We start from the raw sequence: 22,205 nt of genomic DNA, 5'->3' as shown, positions 1-22,205 counted from the left end.
ACCCTGTTAAAATGGCGTATAAGTATGTGGATTCAGATATGATAGCCCTGTTTCCTCAATTATAGTGTATATACAAGACGTAGAGTTAGATTGGATAGTGATTTCTAGCCACAGAGGAGTTCTGTCATTCATTCACTCATCAAAGATTTATTGGTAAATGTGGCAACCACTGTTTTAGGTACTGGGGATGTAATGGTATAAACAAGAAATTCTCTGCTCTAATGGAGCTTATATTTTGGTATGCAAGAAAGACAATAAGTTAATGAATAAATAATATCACATAGTGTTAACTACTATGAAGAAAATAATCCAGGACAAGGACTGGGAGTAATAATGTTAGATTACCTCAGAGAAGATGATATATGAGCAAAGAATTAAATAATGTGAAGGAGAATACCATGTGTTAACAGGGAGTATAAAGGTACTGAGATTGGAATGTACTCCAGAAACAGTGAGAAATATCAGTATGTCTGGAGTGAAGTGAGTTAGGGATCAAGTGGGAGGAGCCGAAGTGTAAAAGTTAAATAGGGGCCAGATTACGTAGGCATTGTTTTTCTCTGTCAATTTCACTCTCTTTGGCTTTGTTCAGGAGAGAAGGTTTTATTTATTTGTTCATTTAATTTCTTAATTTTTAATTTTTGTGGATACATAGTTGTATATATATATGTGGGATGTATGAGATTTTCTGATACAGGCATAAAGTGGATAATAATCTTACCAGGGTAAGTGAGGTATCCATCACCTCAAGCATTTGTGCTTTGTATTCCAATCCAGTTATACTCTTAGTTATTTTTACATCTATAGTTAAATTATTATTGATTGTAGTCACTCTGTTCTGCTGTCACATACTAGACCTTATTTATTCTTTCTGTTTTTTGTACCCATTAACCATCCCCATTTTACCTCCACTTCTTCATTTCCCTTCTCAGCCTCTGGTAACCATCTGTCTACTCTCTATGTCCATGAGTTCAATTGTTTTAATTTTTAGCCTCCATAAATAAGTGAGAACATGTGAAGTCAGTTTTTGTGTGCCTGGCTTATTTCACTTAATGACCTCCAGTTCCGTCTATGTTGTTGCAAATAACAGAATCTCATTTTTTTTTTTAATGGCTGATTAGTAGTACTTCATTGCGCATATACCACATTTTCTTTATTCATTCTTCTGTTGATGGACACTTATGTTGCTTCCAAGTCTTTACTATTGTGACTAGTAAACATGGGAATGCAGATATCTTTTCAATATATCGATTTCCTTTCTTCTGGGATATACCTAGCAGAGGGATTGCTGGATCATATGGAGCTCTATTTTTAGATTTTTGAGGAACCTCCAAACTGTTCTCCATAGTGGTTGTACTAATTTACATTCGAACCAACATGTATGAGGGTTCCCTTTTCTCCACATCCTCACCAGTATTTGTTGCCTTTTGGATAAAAAGCCATTTTAACTGGGGTGAGATAACTACCTCATTTTAATTTTGATTTGCATTTCTCTGATGATCAGTTATAAACTACTTTTTCAAATACTTGTGTACTGTTTGTCTTCTTTTGAGAAATGTGTCTTCAGATCTTTTGTCCATGTTTAAATCAGATTATTAGATTTTTTCCTATTGAATTGTTTGAGCTCCTTGTATGTTCTGGTTATCAAACCCTTGTGAGATGGATAGTTTACAAATATTTTCTCCCATTTTGTGGGTTGTCTCTTACTTTGTTGATTGTTTCCTTTGCTGTGCAGAAACTTTGCGATTTGATGTAATCTCATTTGTTCATTTTTACTTTGATTGCCTGTGCTTGTGGGGTATTACTCAAGAAATCTTTGTCCAGTCCAATGTCCTATAGAGTTTCCCTAGTGATTTCTTTGAATAGTTTCATAGTTTGAGGTCTTAGATTTAAGTCTGTAATCCATTTTGACTTGACTTTTGTATATGACAAGAGATGTGGGTCTAGTTTCATTCTTCTGCATATGGATATCCAGTTTTCCCAGAACTGTTTATTGAAGAGACTGTCCTTTGCCCAATGTATGTTCTTGGCATCTTTCTCGAAAATGAGTTCGCTGTAGATGTATGCATTAGTTCCTGGGTTCTCTTTTCTGTTCCACTGTTCTGTAAATCTGTTTTGATGCCAATACCATATAGTTTTGGTTACTGTAGCCCAGTAATATTATTTGAAGTGAGGTATCATGGTTCTTCTAGGTTTTTTTCCTTCCTTCTTTGTTTTCTTCCTCCTTCCTTCTTCCTGCTTCTCCTCCCTTCTTCTTCCTCCTCCTCCCCACTTCTTCTTCCTTCTTCCACTCCTCCTCCTCTTCTTCTTTCTTCTTTCTTTTTCTTCCTTTTTGCTCAGGATGGTTTGACTATTCTGGGTGTTTTGTGGTTCCTTACAAATTTTAGCATCTTAAAAAAATTTCTGTGGTTAATGTTATTGGTATTTTGATATGGATTGCATTGAATATGTAGATTGCTTCAGGTAACACAGACATTTTAACAATATTGATTTTTCCAATCCATGAACATGGAATATCTTTTCATTTTTTCGTGTGTCCTCTCCAGTTTCTTGCATCAGTGTTTTATAGTTTTTATTGGAGAGAGTCTTTACTTCTTTGGTTAATTTCTAGATATTTCATTTTATATGTAGCTAGTGTAAATGGGATTACTTTTTAGATTTTCAGACTGTTCAGTGTTGGCATACAGAAATGTTACTGATTTTTATATGTTGATTTTGTATCCTGCAGCTTCACTGAATTTGTTTATCAGGTTTAATAGTTTTTGCTGGAGTCTTTAGGTTTCACAAACATAAGATAATATCATCTGCAAACAAGGGTAATTTGACTTCTTCCTTTCCAATTTGGATGCCCTGTATTTCTTACTCTTGTCTAATTGCTCTAGCTAGAACCTTTGGTACTTTGTTGAATAACAGTGGTAAAAGTGGGTATCCTTGTCTCATTTCAGATCCTTGAGGACAGATTTTCAATTTTTCCCCATTCAGTATGATAATAGCTGTGTGTCTGTTGCATGTTGTATATGGCTTTTATTATATTGATGTATGTTCTTTCTATACTCAATGTTTTGAGGGTTTTTTTGTCATGAAGGGATGTTGAATTTTATCAAATGCTTTTTTTAGCATTAATTGAAATAACTGTATAGTTTTTATCCTCCATTCTGTTGATATGATGTATCACCTTGATTGATTTGCATATGTTCAATCATCCTGTCATCCCAGAGATAAATCCCACTTGAGCATAATGAGTGATCTTTTTAATGTGTTGTTGAATTTGGCTTGCTAGTATTTTGTTGAGGATTTTTGAATCAATATTCATCAGAGATATTGGCCTGTAGTGTTCTTTTATTGCTGTGTCTTTAGTGTTGGTATCAGGATAATACTGGCCTTGTAGAATGAGTTTGGAAGTAGTCCCTTCTCCTCTATTTTTTGGAATAGCTTGACTAGGATTGGTAGTAGTTCTTGTTTAAATGTTTGGTAAAATTCAGCAGCAAAGCCACTGGGAGACATTTTGTTATGGCTTTAAACTCATTACTTCTTATTGGCCAGTTCGGGTTTTGGATTTCTTCATGGTTCAATCTTGGTAGGTTGTATGCGTCTGGTAATTTATTTTTATTTGTTATGTTTATGTATTTTTTTGAGATGAAGTCTCACTGTGTTGCCCAGGCTGTAGTGCAGCGCATGATCTCGGCTCACTACAACCTCTGCCTCCCGGGTTCAAGTGACTCTCCTGCCTCAGCCTCCCAAGTAGATGGGATTACAGGCACGTGCCACCACGCCCAGCTAATTTTTGTATTTTTAGTAGAGACTGGGTTTCGCCAGGTTGGCCAGGCTTGTCTCAAACTCCTGACCTCAAGTGATCTGCCCTCCTTGGACTCCCAAAGTGCTGGGATTACAGGCGTGTGCCACCATGCCCAGCCATGTCTGGTAATTTATCTGTTTCCTCTGGGTTTTCCAGCTTATTGGCATGTAGTTGTTCATAGTAGCCTTTTATGATTGTTTTAATGTCTGTGATATTGGTTGTAATATCTCCTTATTTGTCTGTGATTTTATTTGGGTCTTTTTTTTCTTAATTGAGCTAAAAATTCATTGATTTTCTCTTTTCAAAAAATCAACTTTTTCTTTTATTGGTTTTTGTTTTCATTCTATTTCTTTTATTTCTACTCTGATCTTTATTATTTCTTTTCTTGAGTTTGCATTGCTCTTGTTTCTCTAGTTTGTTTGAGATAGGGTTTTACTCTATCTCATCTATCTAGGCTAGAGTGCAGTGGCATAAACATGGATCACTATAACCTCAGCTTCCTGGGCTCAGGCTGTCCACCTACTGCAGTATCTGGAGTAACTGGGACAACAGGCACAAGCCACCATTCCTGGCTAATTTTTTTATTCTTTATTTTATAGAGACAAGGTCTCATCATGTTACCCATGCTGGTCTCCGTCCGTCTCCTGGGCTCAAGTGATTCTCCTGCCTTAACCTTCCAAAATGTTGGGATTACAGGCATGAATTACCATGCCTGACCCTTATTTTACTAGTTCTTTAATATGCATTGTTAGGTTGTTTATTTGATGTTTTTCTACTGTTTTGACGCGGGCACTTATTGCTACAAACTTTTTTTTAATACCCCTTTCGCTATATCCCATAAGTTTTAGTATTTTGTGTTTCCATTATCATTTGTTTCAAGAAATTTTTAAATTTCTTTCCTAGTTTCTTCATTGATCCATTGGTCATTCAGAAGCATATTGTTCAATTTCCATGTGTTTTATGATTGGTAACAGTTCTGGTTATTGATTCCTAGTTTTATTCCATTGTGGCCAGCAAAGATACTCCGTATTATTTCAGTTTTTTAAAATGTCTTAAAATTTTTTTGTGGCTTAACTTGTGGTCAGTCTTTGAGACTGATCCATGTGCTATGGAGAAGAATGTATATTCTGCAGCCATTGAATGAAATATTCATTAAGTGTCTACCCTGTTCGTATGATCCTCAGTGCAGATTAAGTCCAGTGTTCCTTGGTTGAAGATCTGTCCAGTGCAGAAAGTGGGGTATTGAAGTCTTCAGCTGTTATTGTATTGGGACCTCTCTTTTCTTCTTAACTCTAATAATGTTTGCTTTATATATTTGGGTGCTCCCTTTGTAGGTGCATATATATTTACAATTGTTATATTTTCTTGATGAATTGACCCCTTCATCATTATATAATGACCTTCTTTGTCTCTTTTTATACTTTCTTGTCTTGAAATCTATTTTTCCTGCTGTAAGTGTAGCTAACTCCTGCCTTTTTTTGTTTTCCATTTGCATAGAATATTTTTTTTCATCCCTTTATTTTCAGTCTCTATAGGTGAAGTGTGTTGCTTGCAGACAAGAGATCGTCCAGTCTTTTTTTTTTTTAAACTATTTAGCCTCTCTCTTTCGATTGGAGAGTTTAGTCCATTTACAACCCATTATTTTAAACTGATGACAACTTGACACTGATTGCATAAACAAAGAAACAAAGAGAAAACTAATAAAAACTCTACACTTTAACTTTGCTCTGCCACTTTTAAAATTTCTGTTTGTCTTTTTGGATTATCTATATCTTGAAAAGTTGTTGTAGTTATTTTTTTTTAATGATGCTCCATAGACAGAACAGGGCTATCTGATAGGCAGAGTGGCCCAGAGTAACCAGTTATTATTTTTCTCATCCATTCTCTTTTAGTCTTTATACTTAAGATCTGAGTAGTTTATACAACACAATTATAGCATAATATTCTGTGTTTTTCTGTGTACTTACTATTACCAGTGTGTTTTGTACCTTCAGATGATTTCTTATTGCTCATTAACATGCTTTTCTTTCAGATTGGAAAAAAAAATCCTTTCATCTTTTTTTTTTTTTTTTTTTTTTTTTTTTTTTTTTTTTTTAAGATGGAGTCTTCCTTTGTCACCCAAGCTGGAGTGCAGTGGCACAATCTCGGCTCACTGCAACCTCCTCCTCTCCAGTTCAAGCGATTCTCCCACCTCAGCCTCCCAAGTAGCTGGGATTGCAGGTACCTGTCACCACAGCCAGCTAATTTTTGTGTGTTTTTAGTAGAGATAAGGTTTCACAATGTTGGTTAGGCTAGTCATGAACTCCTGACCTCAAATGATCCACCTGCCTTGGCCTGCCAAAGTGCTGGGATTATAGGTGTGAGCCACTGCTCCCGGCCTGTCATTTCTTGTAGGACATGCCTGCTGTTGATGAAATGTCTCAGCTTTTGTTTGTCTGAGAAACTTTATTTCTGCCTCATATTTGAAGGATATTTTTGCTGGATATATTATACTAGGATAAACATTTTTTTTTCTTTAGCACTTCAAATAACTCATGCTATTTTTTCCTAATCTATAAGATTTCCACTGAGAAGTCTGCTGACAGTTGTATTCAGGCTCTTTTATATGTTCTTTCTTCTCTTATGCCGATTGTAGGATTCCTTCTTTATCCTTGACCTTTTGGAGTTTGATCATTAAATACCTTGAGGTAGTTTTCTTTGAGTACATCTGATTAGTGTTCTGTAACCTTCTTGTACTTGAATATTGATATATTTTTCTGTGTTTGGGAAGTTTCCTGTTATTATTCCTTAGAATAAACTTCCCCGAACTCTCTTTCTGTCTCCCTCCTATTTAAGGCCGTTGGCTCTTAGATTTGCCCTGTTGAGGCTATTTTCTAGATCTTGTAGGCATTCTTCATTCCTTTTTGTCTCCTCTGACTGTATTTTCCAATAGCCTGTCTTCACTGAACTCACTAGTTCTTTCGTCTGCTTGATTGGTTCTGCTGTTAAGAGATGTGATGTGTTCTTCAGTATGTCAGTTGCATTTTTCAGCTCCAGAATTTCTGCTTAATTCTTTTAAAGTATTTCATTCTCTGTATTAATTTTATCTGATAGGATCCTGAATTCCTTCTCTGAGTTATTTTAAATTTCATTAAGTTTATTCAAAACAACTATTTTGAATTTTTTTTTTTTTTTTGGAGACGGAGTCTTGCTCTGTAGCCCGGGCTGGAGTGCAGTGGCCGGATCTCAGCTCACTGCAAGCTCCGCCTCCCAGGTTCACGCCATTCTCCTGCCTCAGCCTCCCGAGTAGCTGGGACTACAGGCGCCCGCCACCTCGCCCGGCTAGTTTTTTGTATTTTTAGTAGAGACGGGGTTTCACCGTGTTAGCCAGGATGGTCTCGATCTCCTGACCTCGTGATCCGCCCGTCTCGGCCTCCCTAAGTGCTGGGATTACAGGCTTGAGCCACCGCGCCCGGCCTATTTTGAATTCTTTATGTGCAATGTCACATATCTCTGTTTCCCTGGGATTGAGCTCTAGTGCCTTATTTAGTTTGTTTAGGGAGGTCATGTTTTCTTGAATGGTCTTGATGCTTGAGGATGTTCATCGGTGTCTGGGCATTGAAAAGTTAGTTGTTTCATCACAGTCTGGGTTTCTTTGTAATGTTATTCTTGGGAAAACAATTGTGTAGCAGTGTTGCAAGATACAAAGTGCTTTTGAAACCAAATCCACTGCTAGTGTTCATCCTTCCCTGGGGGCCAGTAGCCACTACCTTTATTTGTCCCCAAGAACATGCCATCATTCCACCTCATTCACATGGGAGCCTGTAGTACCACAACTCTGGCTGCCTCGCGCCTAGGCCCAATGGAACAACCAAGACCTCGATGTCTAAACCAATGTGATATTTCCCTCCCATCCCAAGGAAAAGGCAAACTGTTCAGTAGTGAAACTGCCAAAGAGATGGCAAGTTCACTTCTACCACACATGTCTGCACCCACTTCAATAGCTAGTTGAGCTATGGCCCACCTCCTCAGAGTGCCTGCCACACAACCTGCTGTTCCATCATACCACCATGCACCTAGCCCATCACCCCCACCCCCGGTAAAACCACACCACCACCATCACACACTTCCTTAGCCTAGGCTACAGAGGCAGTTACAAACATCAGTGACAAAGATAACAGCTGAAGAAGCTGTACAGAGACAACGATACTGAAAAGAGCCAAAGCCATCTTATTATATCCAACCAATACCCTAGGACCCATCTACAGGAAAAAGCCTCTTCCTATGAAAGCTATTCCATAAAATTGGAAAAATTGTCTGTTCTACTAGATGCACAGTTATGAACCAAAGCATACAAGAAACATGCAAAAGCAAGGAAACATGGAGCCACCAAAGGAACACAATTATTCTCCCGTTATAGACCTCAAAGGAAAGTGTATTAATGAAATGTCTGAAAAGAAATTCACAATGGTGATCTTAAAGAAATTTAGCAAGTTACAAGAGAACAAACACTTAATGAAATCAGGAAACAACTCATGATCAGAATGAGAAATTCAACAAAGAGATATTATTTAAAAAGAACCAACAAAACTCTTGGAACTGAATAGTTAAGTGAATGAAATATAAAGTACAACAGAGTTTCCACAAAAGACTAAATCAAGCAAAAGAAAGAATTTCTGAACTTGAAGACAGGTCTTTTGAAATAACTCAGTCAAAGGGAAAACAAGAATAAAGAAGGCCTATGAGATTATGGGACACAATTTAGCAAATAGTTGCATTATAGGGTGTCAGAGGGAGAAGAGTTGGAGAAACTCACAGATTATATATAATATATATAATTATATAATATATTATATAAACATATAATTATATAGATTTATTATTATATATCTATATTATATATAATATAACTCCATCTTTCTCTCGCTCTCTTTCTCTCTATATATATACACACACACATATATCTATATTATATATCTATAGAGAAAGAGAGCGAGAGAAAGATGGAGTCTCGCTCTGTCACCCATGCTGGAGTGCAGTGGCGTGATCTCGGCTCACTGCAACCTCTGCCTCCCAGGTTCAAGCAATTCTCCTGCCTCAGCCTCCCAAGTAGTTGGGACTACAGCATGTGCCACCACACCTGGCTAATTTTTTGTATTTTGTTGTAGAGACGGGGTTTAACCGTATTAGCCAGGATAGTCTCGATCGCCTGACCTCGTGATCCCCTCCCCCCGCCCCCGGCCTCCCAAAGTGCTGGGATTACAGGCATGAGCCACCACGCCCAGCAATATATTTAACAAAATAATAGCTGAAAACTTCCCAAGTCTTAGAAGAGATGTGGACACTGAGATCAAGAAAGCACTAATGTCCCCTGTTAGATTCAAGTCAAAAATACTCTCTGGAGCACATTATAGTTAAACTGTCAAGAGTCAAAGACAGAGAATTCTAAAAGCTGCAAAAGAAAAACACTGAGTCACATATAAGGAAATTTCCATTAGACTATCAGTATGTTTATCAACATAAACTTTGCAGGCCAGAAAAGAATGAGATGTTGTATTCAAAGTGCTGGAAAGAAAGGAAAGAAAACAAACAAACAAAAACCTGTCAGCCAAGTATACTGTATCCAGCAAAGCTCTCCATTCGAAATGAAGGAGAAAAAGAGACCTTCCCAGATAAGCAAAAGCTGAGGAAATTTATCACCACTTGAGCAGACTTACAAGAAATGCATAAAGGAGTGCTACAACAGGAAATAAAAAGGTGAGAATCATTGTAATGAAAACATGTGAAAGTATAAAACTCACCAATAGAGGTAAATTTATAATAAAACTAAGAACACCCCAAAGCTGTAATGATACTGTGTGAGTCAGTCCACTAATATGAAGGTTCAAGGTCAAAATTGTCAAAAACAACAACTACAATGTTGGCTAACAAACATATAGTAAATAAAAATGTAGATTAAGGCCACAGAAATATAAATTGTGTGGCAGAGTGGAAAAGTCGAGAGTATTTTGATGTGACCGAAATTTAATTACAGCAGATATACAAACAAAAAAGAGAACAAAACCAAAGCAGTGAACAGTAGAGCATGAAAGGAATAAAGGAAGTATAAAATGACCAGAGGACTGGGCGCAGTGGCTGACACCTGTAATCCCAGCACTTTGGGAGTCCAAGGCGGGCAGATCACTTGAGGTCAGGAGTTCAAGACCAGACAGGTCAACATGGCGAAACTCTGTCTCTACTGAAAATACTGAAATTAGTCAGATGTATTTACAGTCGTGTCTTTCTTACGTTTTAGACTGTGTGTGTGTGTGTGTGTGTGTGTTTCTTTTTTCCCCTGACCAGTCCTTCTATCCTTCTGATTTTAATTTCTGTTTTTAGGAATTCCTCAGTTTTGGTTCACTAATATAATTCTTTATTTTCCAAAATGGTTTTTGAGTTTTATTTTTTCCCCCAAAATACACCTTTTAAAAACTTCTTGAAATTTTAGGCAAAACAAAAAGTTCAGGTGTGGGCTATTTGTCATTTTGATCTATCTTTCTTTACTTTTGTGTTTATTGAGTTTTTCTACTGATAACGTGACACTGTCTGTAGAAATGCACTTGGCCCTGCAGAAATACAGATTTTTATTGATTTGTTTCATGAACATTCCTTTTTTTTTTTTTTTTTTTTTTTTTTTTTTTGAGACAAGGTCTCACTCTGTCACCTAGGCCGGAGTACAGTGGCACAATTATGGCTCACTGCAGCTTCAATCTCCTGGACTCAAGTGATCCTCCCACCAGAGCCTCCTGAGTAGCTGGGACTATAGGCACAGGCCACCACACCTGGCTAGTTTTTAAAGCTTTTGTAGAGACAGGGTTTCACTATGTTGCCCAGGCTGGTTTCAAACTCCTGGACTTAAGCAGTCCTCCCACTTCAGTCTCCCAAAGTGCTGGGATTATAGGCATGAGCCACCATGCCCAGCCTATGAACATTTCTTAAACACCTATCATAAGCAAAATCCTATGGTTAGTACTGTGGACAAGGCCATCTATCTCAATAGAGAGAATATAGTTTGTGTGGGATATGGTCTGTTTGGGAATGAATATACTACTAATGAAGATGTAATGTTTTATAAAATTTCACAGTGGTTCAAAGAGGGAGAAATTACTTCTTCCTTAAAAGAATGAGGGAAAACTTCATGGGGGAAATCATTTTTATGCTGGTATTGCAAGTGGTGGTATCTGACCACATAGAGATTAGAAAGAGGGTTGAAACAGTGGGAAGTACAGGTAGGAGAACAAGTCAAGAAAAGTGAATAGAACATTTTGAAGGGAACATAGCATACATGAAAAGGAACAAAGGGAGATTTAAAAACTGCCAGACCATATTTGGTAGAAATTGAGAGCCATTTAAAGTTTTGAGCTTAGTTTCAGCTGGTATTTTTAGCTGATAACCAAATATTGTACATGGAATAATACGGGGCAAGGAGGCCATTTCTGGGGGGGCCCTGCTAGGACACTGGTCATCTAGACTGCCAGGGCTTGACAATAGGTTGCATTTTCTTCAGAGCAGATTGTGAGAAATTATTAATGTTACTCAGTAGGCTACAACTTAATCATTTTGACAGCCAAAGGGGGCTAATGATTAAAGGTGTCAATTTAATTATTAAAAACACTTGACCGTATATGCTGAATATAACCTTATATCATTGTTTTACAAGTACAAAAGCATTTTTGAGTAAAAGAGTAACTTCATTGGCCAAAGTTTGGAAGAGCCTGTTTGTATCAGAGAATACATCAGAGTCTCTGCCCTAGTTTTTTTTTTTTTTTTTTTCTTCTTGTAGTGTATTCTTTATGATAATCAGACACGTAACAGGAAGAACATCTCCATCTGGTAATCATTACCTGTAGGATGTAGAGCTTGTATGTGTCTTCTGGAAGTTAACTTTTAATGTTAAACAAAGGAAGCTGATCAAAACCAGCTGTAAAACCTTTGCATAGTTCATATTTTATACAGTCAGCATTACATTACCATTCACATGACTGTATGTCTGAAGTTTTCTAAAAAAGTAAACCTTTCATTAAAATTATTGTAATCCTGATTTTATAGTTAACACAACTTAAATGTTTCCCTGTTTGGCAGGAACATTTAACGCAGTTGACATCACTGTGTATGTGGTTATACACCTTGGAGAAATAATGGCTCATTTATTAAACATATATGCCACTATTAATATATTTGGGATGCAGTCAAAATAAAAACAGTAGGTAGGTCAAAATATAATTTTCTAATTTAAAATTATGAGGTTAATAAATGTAGAAACTTGCCAGCTAAACATGTAACAGGCCATTAAATATATTATATGAACTAATTATATAGATATTGAAAATTACTCTGGTAATACCCCCTTTGACACATGGCATTTATTATAATCCTGGGTACACACAAGCATAGTAGTTTTAGATCATTATTATTTATGATAAGAAATGGCTCAGAATTGTAAATCAAGAAGAAGACTTCTTTTCTTTCCCTTAATTGAATTTAGAACAACTATGGAACTTGGAAAAATAAAAAATTCATCCTGGGCAGTGCTTTGCATTCTGCTAGTATATTGTGTATGTTAAATGGTAATAGTTTCTTCTGCCTGGAACTTGCAGTCATTATATAAATAGCAATTTTGAAATCACAAAGCACATGAATTTCTAACAACACATACTTGTGAAAGATCTGTAACAACAGTATTGAGGATTTGCTATCATGAGATGGAATTTTGTGACGAGAAAATGTACCAGATAATGTAATGACTCAGGCAGAAGAATCTAAGCAGAAGACAGTAAGCATTTCTCCCCCAAGGAAATATTTTGATATTCAGTGGTTGTTTTGTAAATGATTAATACTGTTGTGTTGGAAATATTCTAGTCTGGGGAAACCTAAGTATTGCTCACAAATACCAAGTAGTCAGAGAAGCCAAGGACATTTCTGGTAGTTTAACTATAGTGTAACTGCATCAAGTATGACCATATCTGGCATTAGGGTCACTGTTGTAAAGGCGCTTTTCTCAGGCCTTGGTTAACTGTCCAGCTTTAGGAAGGTATGTTAAAATGTACAACTATGTAAGTGGAAAGTAACTGATGGCAAACAAATAATTTTCAAAATATTGTAATTATAGTTTTCATTTCTGCTAATAGTAACATATTCCTGTTTTAAAAGATATGGAATGTATTTATTGTATGCTGAAAAGGCACTGAACCATATTAGTCTCTGAGAATTGACAAACTGTCATTCCTTAGGAGAGAGATTTAAAGAATGTTCTACTTCAATCATAGTATTTGTGTTAGAACACTTAAGTAAATTTAAGACATTCATTTTTAACACAAAAATAGTTTGTAGCGTGAAGCACATAGCAGAAACTCAGTATATGTATGTTTATTGAATTATTGTACCAAGAAGACTTAATTATATTTAACACCTTTCTTAAATTATATCTATGTGTGTATGTCTAATATATGTAAATACACATTCGTATACATAAGATTCACAGAAAAAGTGCAGATTGTAAGTGCTGAACTCAGGGAGTTTTGACAATTCCACACTCCCATGTAACCAGCACCCCAAGAGCAGCGAATAATATTTCCTGTACTTTAGAAGGTTCTCCTTTCCAGTCACAACCTTCTTACTTCCCCCAGTGGTTTCTATTACCATAGTTTAACTTGTCTATTCTTGGATGTCATGTAAGTGCAATTACATAAGTGTGCCCTTTTGTGTCTAGCTTTCCTTGGTTTTGTTAAGTCTTTTTTATTTTATGTATTCTAGTGGGTGTGCAGTATTATTTTATTGTGATTTTCATTTCTGTTTCCCTAAAGATGAATAAAATTGAGCACCTTTGACTTTGCTTACTGCCATTCATATATCTCACTTTGTGGTGTGTCTATTCAAACTTTTTGTTCCTTTTTATTGGGTTATTAATACTTTCTATGTTTTGTCCAAGAAATCTTTGCATACCCAAAGGTCAAGAAGACTTTCTGTTAGGTTTCTTTATGGTTATATGGTATCTATTATCTTCATGGTTATATGGTACCTATATGGTTATAGATTTTATGCTTAATTTTAAGGTCCGTATTGAATTATTTTTTAGGTATTGAATTAGACAGATAGTGGAGCTTTTTTTTTTTTTTTTTTTTTCCATTTTGCTGTTTCAGTAACATTTGTTACCCGTGTTTCAGCAACATTTTTGAACATAAATAAAGGACTATGTGACTACAATTATGCATAGAGTTAACATTTTTATTCACTTTCCTCCTTTGATTTGAATTGCTTTTCTGTTGGTTTAACCACTAGTGAACCACTAAGCTATGTCTTTCATAGCATTTCAACAAATTGGTGTCAGCACACATTGCAGTTTTCGGTTCTCTTCCATAGAAATACTCAAAGATCAATTAATTCTGTCAATATGAAGTGATCTGTAGAATTGGTATCTAACCTCTGTCCTGTATCCGTCCTCCTATTCTCACCCTATATAGCTCCTTTTTCTTGCCCTTTTCATAGCTGATAGTAAAGACACGAACTTCAGTACCTCACAAAACAACTCATAAGATCTTCAGTATTTTCTGAAACTATTTAGCTGTGGTTTTAGAACATGATGCCCCTAACACGTTAAGGTATTTGGTATAGTAGTATAAATCAAGGTATTTAGATATAGTAGTATAAATTAGTGACTCTTCTATATAAAATTTCCTAGTCATCTATGTTCATTTTGGGATGTATCCCAACAAAGGAGATGGGTTTGTGGTTTTTCACATTAAATATATCTTATCAGTTCGCCATAAACTGACTTACAAATTGGAAGACCCATGTTTGGATTTGAGTTTTGAATTATTTGTGATTTTTATCTTTATTAAGCTTTTTTTGTGTTTTTTGAGCTTTCCATGATAAACATGTATTGCTTTTATAACAAATCCGTGAGTAGATTATATTCTCTAAACTTTTGGTAATGTCTGATTAATTAACAAGGTATATGTAGATACCAGGGCACTTTGATTAATGAATTCTCAAGCTGATATAAATAGAAGACAGAGAGAATTGAGCTTCTAGAATGCTTTTAGTTGCTGTATTTCCTCATATTGTTTGAGTTATACAGACACATATGTTTGAATGACACTGCTCATGGAATACCTATGTATCTTCAGCGTGGATATTGAAGACTGTCTGTCAAAGTAGCAACCAGAATCTTGTCTATAACTATAGATAAGAGATGAGAAATAGACTTTAACAGAGAAAGTCATGCCTTCAAATTCATATTTAGGCAAATAAACATCAGAAAACATCAAGAAATCTTAGAAATGACAGACCAATACATGATACTATTGTTTCTTGGCTTCTAAGGTGTACTTTAAAAAAAAAAAAAAAAAAAACTTTTTAACTTTCTAATGTTTGGATGTGTAGTGACACAGCTGTTATAGCCTGAGTTCTGGTAAGATAGAGAGAGGGCCAGTATCCAAGTTCGAAGAAGGTATCAGTGCCTCAGATTAAAACCCAGGAGCTTTTAATCCTAGATTGTGGGGGCAGCCTTGGTAACACAGAGGAAGATGGGTACCAATGATTTTGCATCAAAGAGATTCAGAAGGGTCAGACTCTGAATGTGAAAACATTTATGAATACCTTAACCAATTTTTTTTTTTTTTTTTTGCTGCTGTTTTCCTCCTTTTCTATGCTGAAGTGAAACAATAATGCCCAAGTATGATCTATAATCTATGCCTTAAATTTAAAAAAACTTTAAAAATGAGAATAAAATAAAAAATTCTAAGTCAATGCTTCTTAGACTGTCTGAAGCCAAGGTCTAGTTTTTTGTTTTCTACCTCCACCACTTTTATAAAATATATTTGAAATTATCACTGTAATATTAAAATGTTAGAAAACTTTCTAAACACTTATTTTCTGACCTTATCTTGTAGACTGATAACAGTTTATGGTCTGGCACTGGTCAGGGTCCACATTTTGAGTGGCACTGATAAGAAAACATTTTATCAGTTTAATTTTCGTTGTATCTTTTTTTTCTTAACCTACCAAAATGATGGTGATCTTACACTTGGTGGTGTTAGAGGTTTGATGAAATAGTTGGTGTGTATTGCCTAATTTCTTTAAAAGCATTGTTTTAGGAGTCTGACTGCCTAGTTAATTTTGGAAGAAGTCCTGTATCATTTCTGAGCCTGAGTCTTTTGGTTGTAAAGTGGGGATAATATTAGCTCTGACTTCATAGCATTTTTGTAATCATTAAATAAGAAAATTTGTGGAAATCACTTGACTGGACGAAGTAGGAATGTCATATATATTAAAGCATATTGTCGTACTCACCCAGACTTTCACTCATAGGAACTCAATGACAGGGCACTGTAGAGAAATTATTAGCATGCCAGGAGATTACCCCTCCTTAAAGAGCTGGCTCTCAAGGACCTTTGAATTCAGGTATAATCCAGGTAATACCAACAGCCTTGCATTTCTTTGGTAGGTCTGGGCATCAGGGATCTGTGTCACATTGAAGGATGGATGTATGAATGAGCTGAAGCAGGTCTTTAGTCAGCAATTGATAGTAAGTCAAGATCCCCCTTCTCAGAGAGAGGAATCTGGTAAAGACTTAAGATGGTTTGTCAGAACCCAGTTTGGACAGATCAATGTTCTTGGTAGGACTCTAGTCCCAAAAGAAAACTGGAGTGCACCCTAATAACCGGGACAGATCCCCAGTCACAACGTACATGGGTCAGGGTTCTGGGAAAGCTGTTTCTTGGGTGACATGTGAACATACAATATCTTACCTGTCCTCTGCATTGGATATCAGGCTAAGACAACTGATTCTCTTCTACCCTTTTCCGGCTGCTGACTCTTTCTCCTTGACTCCAAGCATAGTAAGGACTAAGATTGCAGATCAGTGATCTAATTTAATGGATATCGTGGGGCAAAACAAAGACAGGAAAATAATAAAGAGTTTACTGGGTTTGGTTAGGTAGGTTCCTCATGTGTAACTTTTGCAGTTTTTTTTCCAATGTTTCTAACAGTTTTAAAATATAATTTAGATTTTCTTGATGTGGGTCTGAGGAATCCTTGGTTCACTGACCTATGGGATGCATAAAACTTTAGGTTTCCCAGGTGTGTCTGTTAACTATGTTTTCATTGTTCATATATCCCAATTAACTGGAAACTCTTGCCAAACAGAAACCTGCCTGAAATGAAGATACATTTTCTATTACTATGTCCATTTTTCTTCATTTTACATTCTCCAAAAAGGTAAACAGAGACAAAATACGAGAAACATCTTTTTCCGTATTGGTTTGATTACTTTTTATCGTATTTATTTTAATAGTATAGCAAACATACTGATTAATTAGGAATAAATGGCAAGAAAAGATTTACAAAGAATAGGGAATTTGTTTTGTGACTTGGATGTTTGTTGCTTATATATCTGCTTTGTTTCCTGTGAACTTAATGATGATTTTAAATTCAGTAATATAAACTCTCTGCTATACACTGGTAGTAACATTTCTTCCTTGTCATCACTCCAGTTTGTAAAAAGAAATTGCTTTCATGTTGAGATTAAATCATTTATGTTTTTATTTATTTATATTTATTTATTTGTTGAGACAGAGTTTCGCTGTTGTCACCCAGGCTGGAGTGCAATGGTGCAATCTCAGCTCACTGCAACCTCCACCTCCCAGGTTCAAGTGATTCTCCTGCCTCTGGGATTATAGGCATGTGCTGCCATACTCAGCCAATTTTTTCTATTTTTAGTAGAGATGGGGTTTCACCATGTTGGGCAGGCTGGTCTCGAACTCTTGACCTCAGATGATCCATCCATCTCTGCCTCCCAAAGTGCTGGGATTGCAGGCGTGAGCCACCATGCCCGGCCAAAGCATTTCATTTTACCAGCTGTTGTCCATACATGTGACCTCATCAACAACAAAAGTATATACCTCTGAATATCAAACAAGATTAGGTTGGATGTTGCTGTTTCCAAATTGGCTTTGGGTGGTCTTGAAAGATCAGACATCTTCTGTTGATCTGAAACCTCTATATAATTCTCATAAATTTCAATGTGCTATAACTTCAATCAAAATAGTGAATGTTTTTGGATAAAATGGGTTTATTGGATAACAATGGTCATTTTCCCCTTAAGTTTCCAGATTATGTGAAGTAAATGATGATATATCATTGGATTCATAGCCTATGAAAACGTGCAGATTTTCTTCTATGCTTTGAGTAGCTTCAAAGCAGACTCTGATAGATGTCCTCCTTGGGAATGACCATGATATATTCATACCTGGCATTGATCTGATGGCTCTGCCAAATATGCCCACTTTGTTGCACACCTTTGCTGAAGTGAGCAAAGATGTTTCCTTTTCTGGCAGTTAAAAATTCTGCTAACAGCAGCTGTTGGCAGGCTCTTCTCTAGGCATATTTAAATCAGTGGAATGGAGCTGATGTATTTCTCCTTTGTGTTGTGGAAGTTATCTGAGACCTGCAGAAAATTAAGTATTACCTTTCAAATACTTTTGAAAAAATAAGACCAATTCAGTGACTACTTTTAAAAATAAATAAATAAGAGTTCTCTGCGAAATATAATTTTGTCAAGTTAATCTATGGATTTTTTGGTGGTTTCCTCTCCCTCTACTCATATATTTCAGATTATTTTTAGTATAATGCTTAGGCAGTTAATCTTTTAAAACTCTTCGCAGGAACTTTCTAGGAAATAAGAAGGTGACTATGAGTGTACTGTTTCCTTCCATTAGTTTACATATACTTATACGGATCATACTTACATTTTTTCCCTCCAAACACTTTTTAAACCAAGCCAAATATGCCATGCCAATTTATAGGGGCCTATAAATCTAAGTAATATTAGGACCACAGATCCATCCTTTTTCCTTACTCTTCTCTTACAACTGTAAAATTAGACCCGGTGATGATATCCAGATTTCAGTGTTAGTTCCTCTTGTATCCTCCCCGTCTAACACATACTGTTCAGCCTAAACACAGCTTTTATCATGTCACTCTTCCCTGCTCAGAGCCCTAGAATGTTGTTTAACACCTTCTGCATGAAGTTTTTGGTTCCTCTAACACAATTGGTTTATACTGTTATTGTGGTATTTACAATGTGTTATCCTGTTTTACTGCCTTTATAATTTTCTTGGTTACAAGGCCACAGATAATCCCTCTTTATCCTTCACCTTCTAATTCAGTCTTTTACATTCACATGTTCCATATGGTACTTATTGATTCCCTATTGTGCTCTAAGCATTGTAAAATACACTGGGAATCACAGGTAGAAGCTATACAGTGAACTCTTTAGAAGGTTGATCTGCTTTGATGCTCCATTTAATGTGTCTTGCCTGTAATATTTGGTAGTATCTCAGAATTATAATTTTGTGATATTTATCATAATGCTCTGGATTTATGCCTTGAAAACTAGAATTTATTATGGTGTAGATTTATAATTTTTATTATTTCAACTTTTTCAAATGTTATTTATTTTGTAAATTACTTTCTAAGATGTATGTACTAACTTTTCCCAGCAGTATTACAACTTTGTTATGCACTGAATTGAAATAATTCACCTAAAAGAGGCATCTATATCCTTTGCCATATTCGACACCAGTGTAAATACTAGATAAGGTGTATATTTATATAAAAATTTGTTTACTTGGTGTTTAAAAGTGAATCGATACTGGATAATGTCTAATATCAAAAAAATTTGGATATTAAATAACACTCTAATTTTAATAGTGTGTGTTTTAGTGTGTAAATGTTCATATAACACATTATCACCCAACTGAATACCTTTCAATTCGAATTTGAGTCTTTGCCAAAAATGAAAAAAAACAAATAAAACACCTTGTGCATAAAAAACTGGCTGTACTACAATTGATTTTGGGGTGTAACTCTGAATTTACAGCTCAGAACAATGGTATCATTTTCAAAGATACCATGACTAGAATGATGCTATTCGTAAGTATCACATAAAATATTAGTCTGATATTGATGTATATAGTCATATAATGGATTTTAGAACTATACACATATTGCAAAAGCTTATAATAAAGATTATGAATCTGCATTGTAAGAAATGTTTTTAAAAGCATAAACAATCCCTAATTTCTTTTATTTTTTCTTCTTCACCTTTTATTTTAAGTTCCAGTGTACATGTGCAGGATGTGCAGGTTTTGTTACATAGGTAAATGTGTGCCATGGTGGTTTGCTGCACAGATCAACCCATCACCTACGCATTAAACCCAACATCCATTAGCTGTTCTTCCTGATGCTCTCCCTCTCCCTGCCCCATCCGAAAGGCACCAGTGTGTGTTGTTCCCCACCATGTTTCTATGTGTTCTCATTGTTCGGCTCCCACTTATAAGTGAAAACATGTAGTTTTTGGTTATCTCTTCCTGTATTACTTTGCTGAGGATAATGGCTTGCAGTTCCATCTGTGTCCCTGCAAAGGACATGATCTCATTCCTTTTTATAGCAGCATAGTATTCTGTGGTGTATATGTACCACATTTTCTTTATGCAGTGTATAATTGATGGACATTTGGGTTGATCCATATCTTTGCTATTGTGAGTAGTGTTGCAGTGAACATACACATGTATGTATCTTTATATTCCTTTGAGTGTATACCCAGTAATGACATTGCTGGGTCAAATGGTGTTTCTGCTTCTTGTTCTTTGAGGAATTGCCACACTGTCGTCCACTATGGTTGAACTAATTTACATCCCCACCAACAGTGTAAAAACGTTCCTATTTCTCCATAGCCTCGCCAGCATCTTGTTTCTTGACATTTTAATAATCACTACTCTGACTGGCATGAGATGGTATCTCATTGTGGTTTTGATTTGCATTTCTCTGATAATAAGTGATGTTGATACTTTTTCATATGTTTGTTGGTCCCGTGAATGTCTTCTTTTAATGGGGTTGTTTGTTTTTTTCTTGTAAATTTGTTCATGTTCCTTGTAGACTCTCGATATTAGACTTTTATCACATGGATAGATTGCAAAATTTTCTCCCATTCTGTAGGGTTAGGTTGTCTGTTCACGCTGATGATAGTTTCCTTTGCAGTACAGAAGCTCTTTAGTTTAATTAGATCCCATTTGTCAATTTTGGCTTTTGTTGAAACTGCTTTTGGTGTTTTTGTCACGAAATCTTTGCCCATGCCTGTGTCCAGAATGTTATTGCTTAGATTTTCTTCTAGGGTTTTTATAGTTTTGGGTCTTTAATCCATCTTGAATTAATTTTTGTATAAGGTATAAGGGAAGGGTCCATTGTCAATTTTCTGCATATGGCTAGCCAGTTCTCCCAGCATCATTTATTAAATACAGAATCTTTTCCCCATTGCTTGTTTTCGTCAGTTTTGTCAAAGCTCAGATGGTTGTAGGGTGTGTGGTCTTAATTCTGAGATCTCTATTCTGTTCCATTGGTCTTTGCATCTGTTTTTGTACCAGTACCATGCTGTTTTGGTTACCGTATCCTTGTAATATAGTTTGAAGTCAGGTAGCATGATGCCTTCAGCTTTGTTCTTTTTGCTTAGGATTGTCTTGGCTATATGGGCTCTTTTTTGGTTCCGTATGAATTTTAAAATAGTTTTTTTCCCCTAATTCTGGAAAGAATATCAATGGTTTAATAGGAATAGCATTGAATTCATAAGTTACTTGGGTACTATGGTCGTTTTCATGATATTGATTCTTCCTATCTATGAGCATGGAATGTTTTTCCATTTGTTTGTGTCCTCTCTAATTTCCTTGAGCAGTGGTTGGTAGTTCTCCTCAAAGAGATCCTTCACTTCCATTGTTAGCTATATTCCTAGGTATTTTATTCTTTTTGTGGCAATTGTGAATGCGTGTTCATTTGTGATTTGGCTCTCTGCTTGCCTGTTGTTGTATAGGAATGCTAGTGATTTTTGCATACTAATTTTGCTGAAGTTTGCATACTGAGAATTTGCTAAAGTTGCTTGTGAACTGAGACATGGGCTTTTGACGAAGCTTTTGAACTGAGACGATGGGCCTTTTTAGATACAGGATTATGTCATCTGCAAACAAAGAAAATTTGACTTCCTCTCTCCCTATGTGAATATGCTTTATTTCTTTCTCTTGCCTGATTGCCCTGACCAGAACTTCCAATACAATGTTGAATAGGAGTGGTGAGAGAGGGCATCCTTGTCTTGTGCTGGTTTTCCGGGGAATGCTTCCAGCTTTTACCCATTCAGTATGATATTGGCTGTGGGTTTGTTACATATGGCTCTTATTATTTTAAGGTATATTCCTTCAATGCCTAGTTTATTGAGAGTTTTTAACATGAAAGGATGTTAAATTTTATCAAAGGCCTTTTCTGCATCTATTGAAATAATCATAAGGTTTTTGTCTTTAGTTCTGTTTATATGATGAATTATATTTATTGATTTGGTATGTTGAGCCAA

At 35.9% G+C, this 22,205-nt stretch overlaps 1 protein-coding gene across 5 annotated transcripts in view; it reads left to right on the top strand.

Moving 5' to 3' along the window:
• The window catches only part of SUPT3H (SPT3 homolog, SAGA and STAGA complex component), a 552,672-nt gene that overhangs the window by 281,279 nt on the left and 249,188 nt on the right, over positions 1-22,205 (top strand). Inside the window, exon 2 of one of the 5 annotated variants that reach the window (XM_073006041.1) lies at positions 5,892-6,013. The exons of the other annotated variants lie outside the window; for them this stretch is intronic. The gene's annotated coding sequence lies outside the window, so the exon portion shown is untranslated. The remainder of the gene's footprint in view (positions 1-5,891; positions 6,014-22,205) is intronic. 5 annotated transcript variants of the gene reach the window in all.

This window comes from Chlorocebus sabaeus, chromosome 17, assembly GCF_047675955.1.
Source record: "Chlorocebus sabaeus isolate Y175 chromosome 17, mChlSab1.0.hap1, whole genome shotgun sequence".
Lineage (NCBI taxonomy): Eukaryota > Metazoa > Chordata > Mammalia > Primates > Cercopithecidae > Chlorocebus > Chlorocebus sabaeus.
Note: the sequence above shows the minus strand (reverse complement) of the source record. Positions and strands in the feature narration are given on the sequence as shown.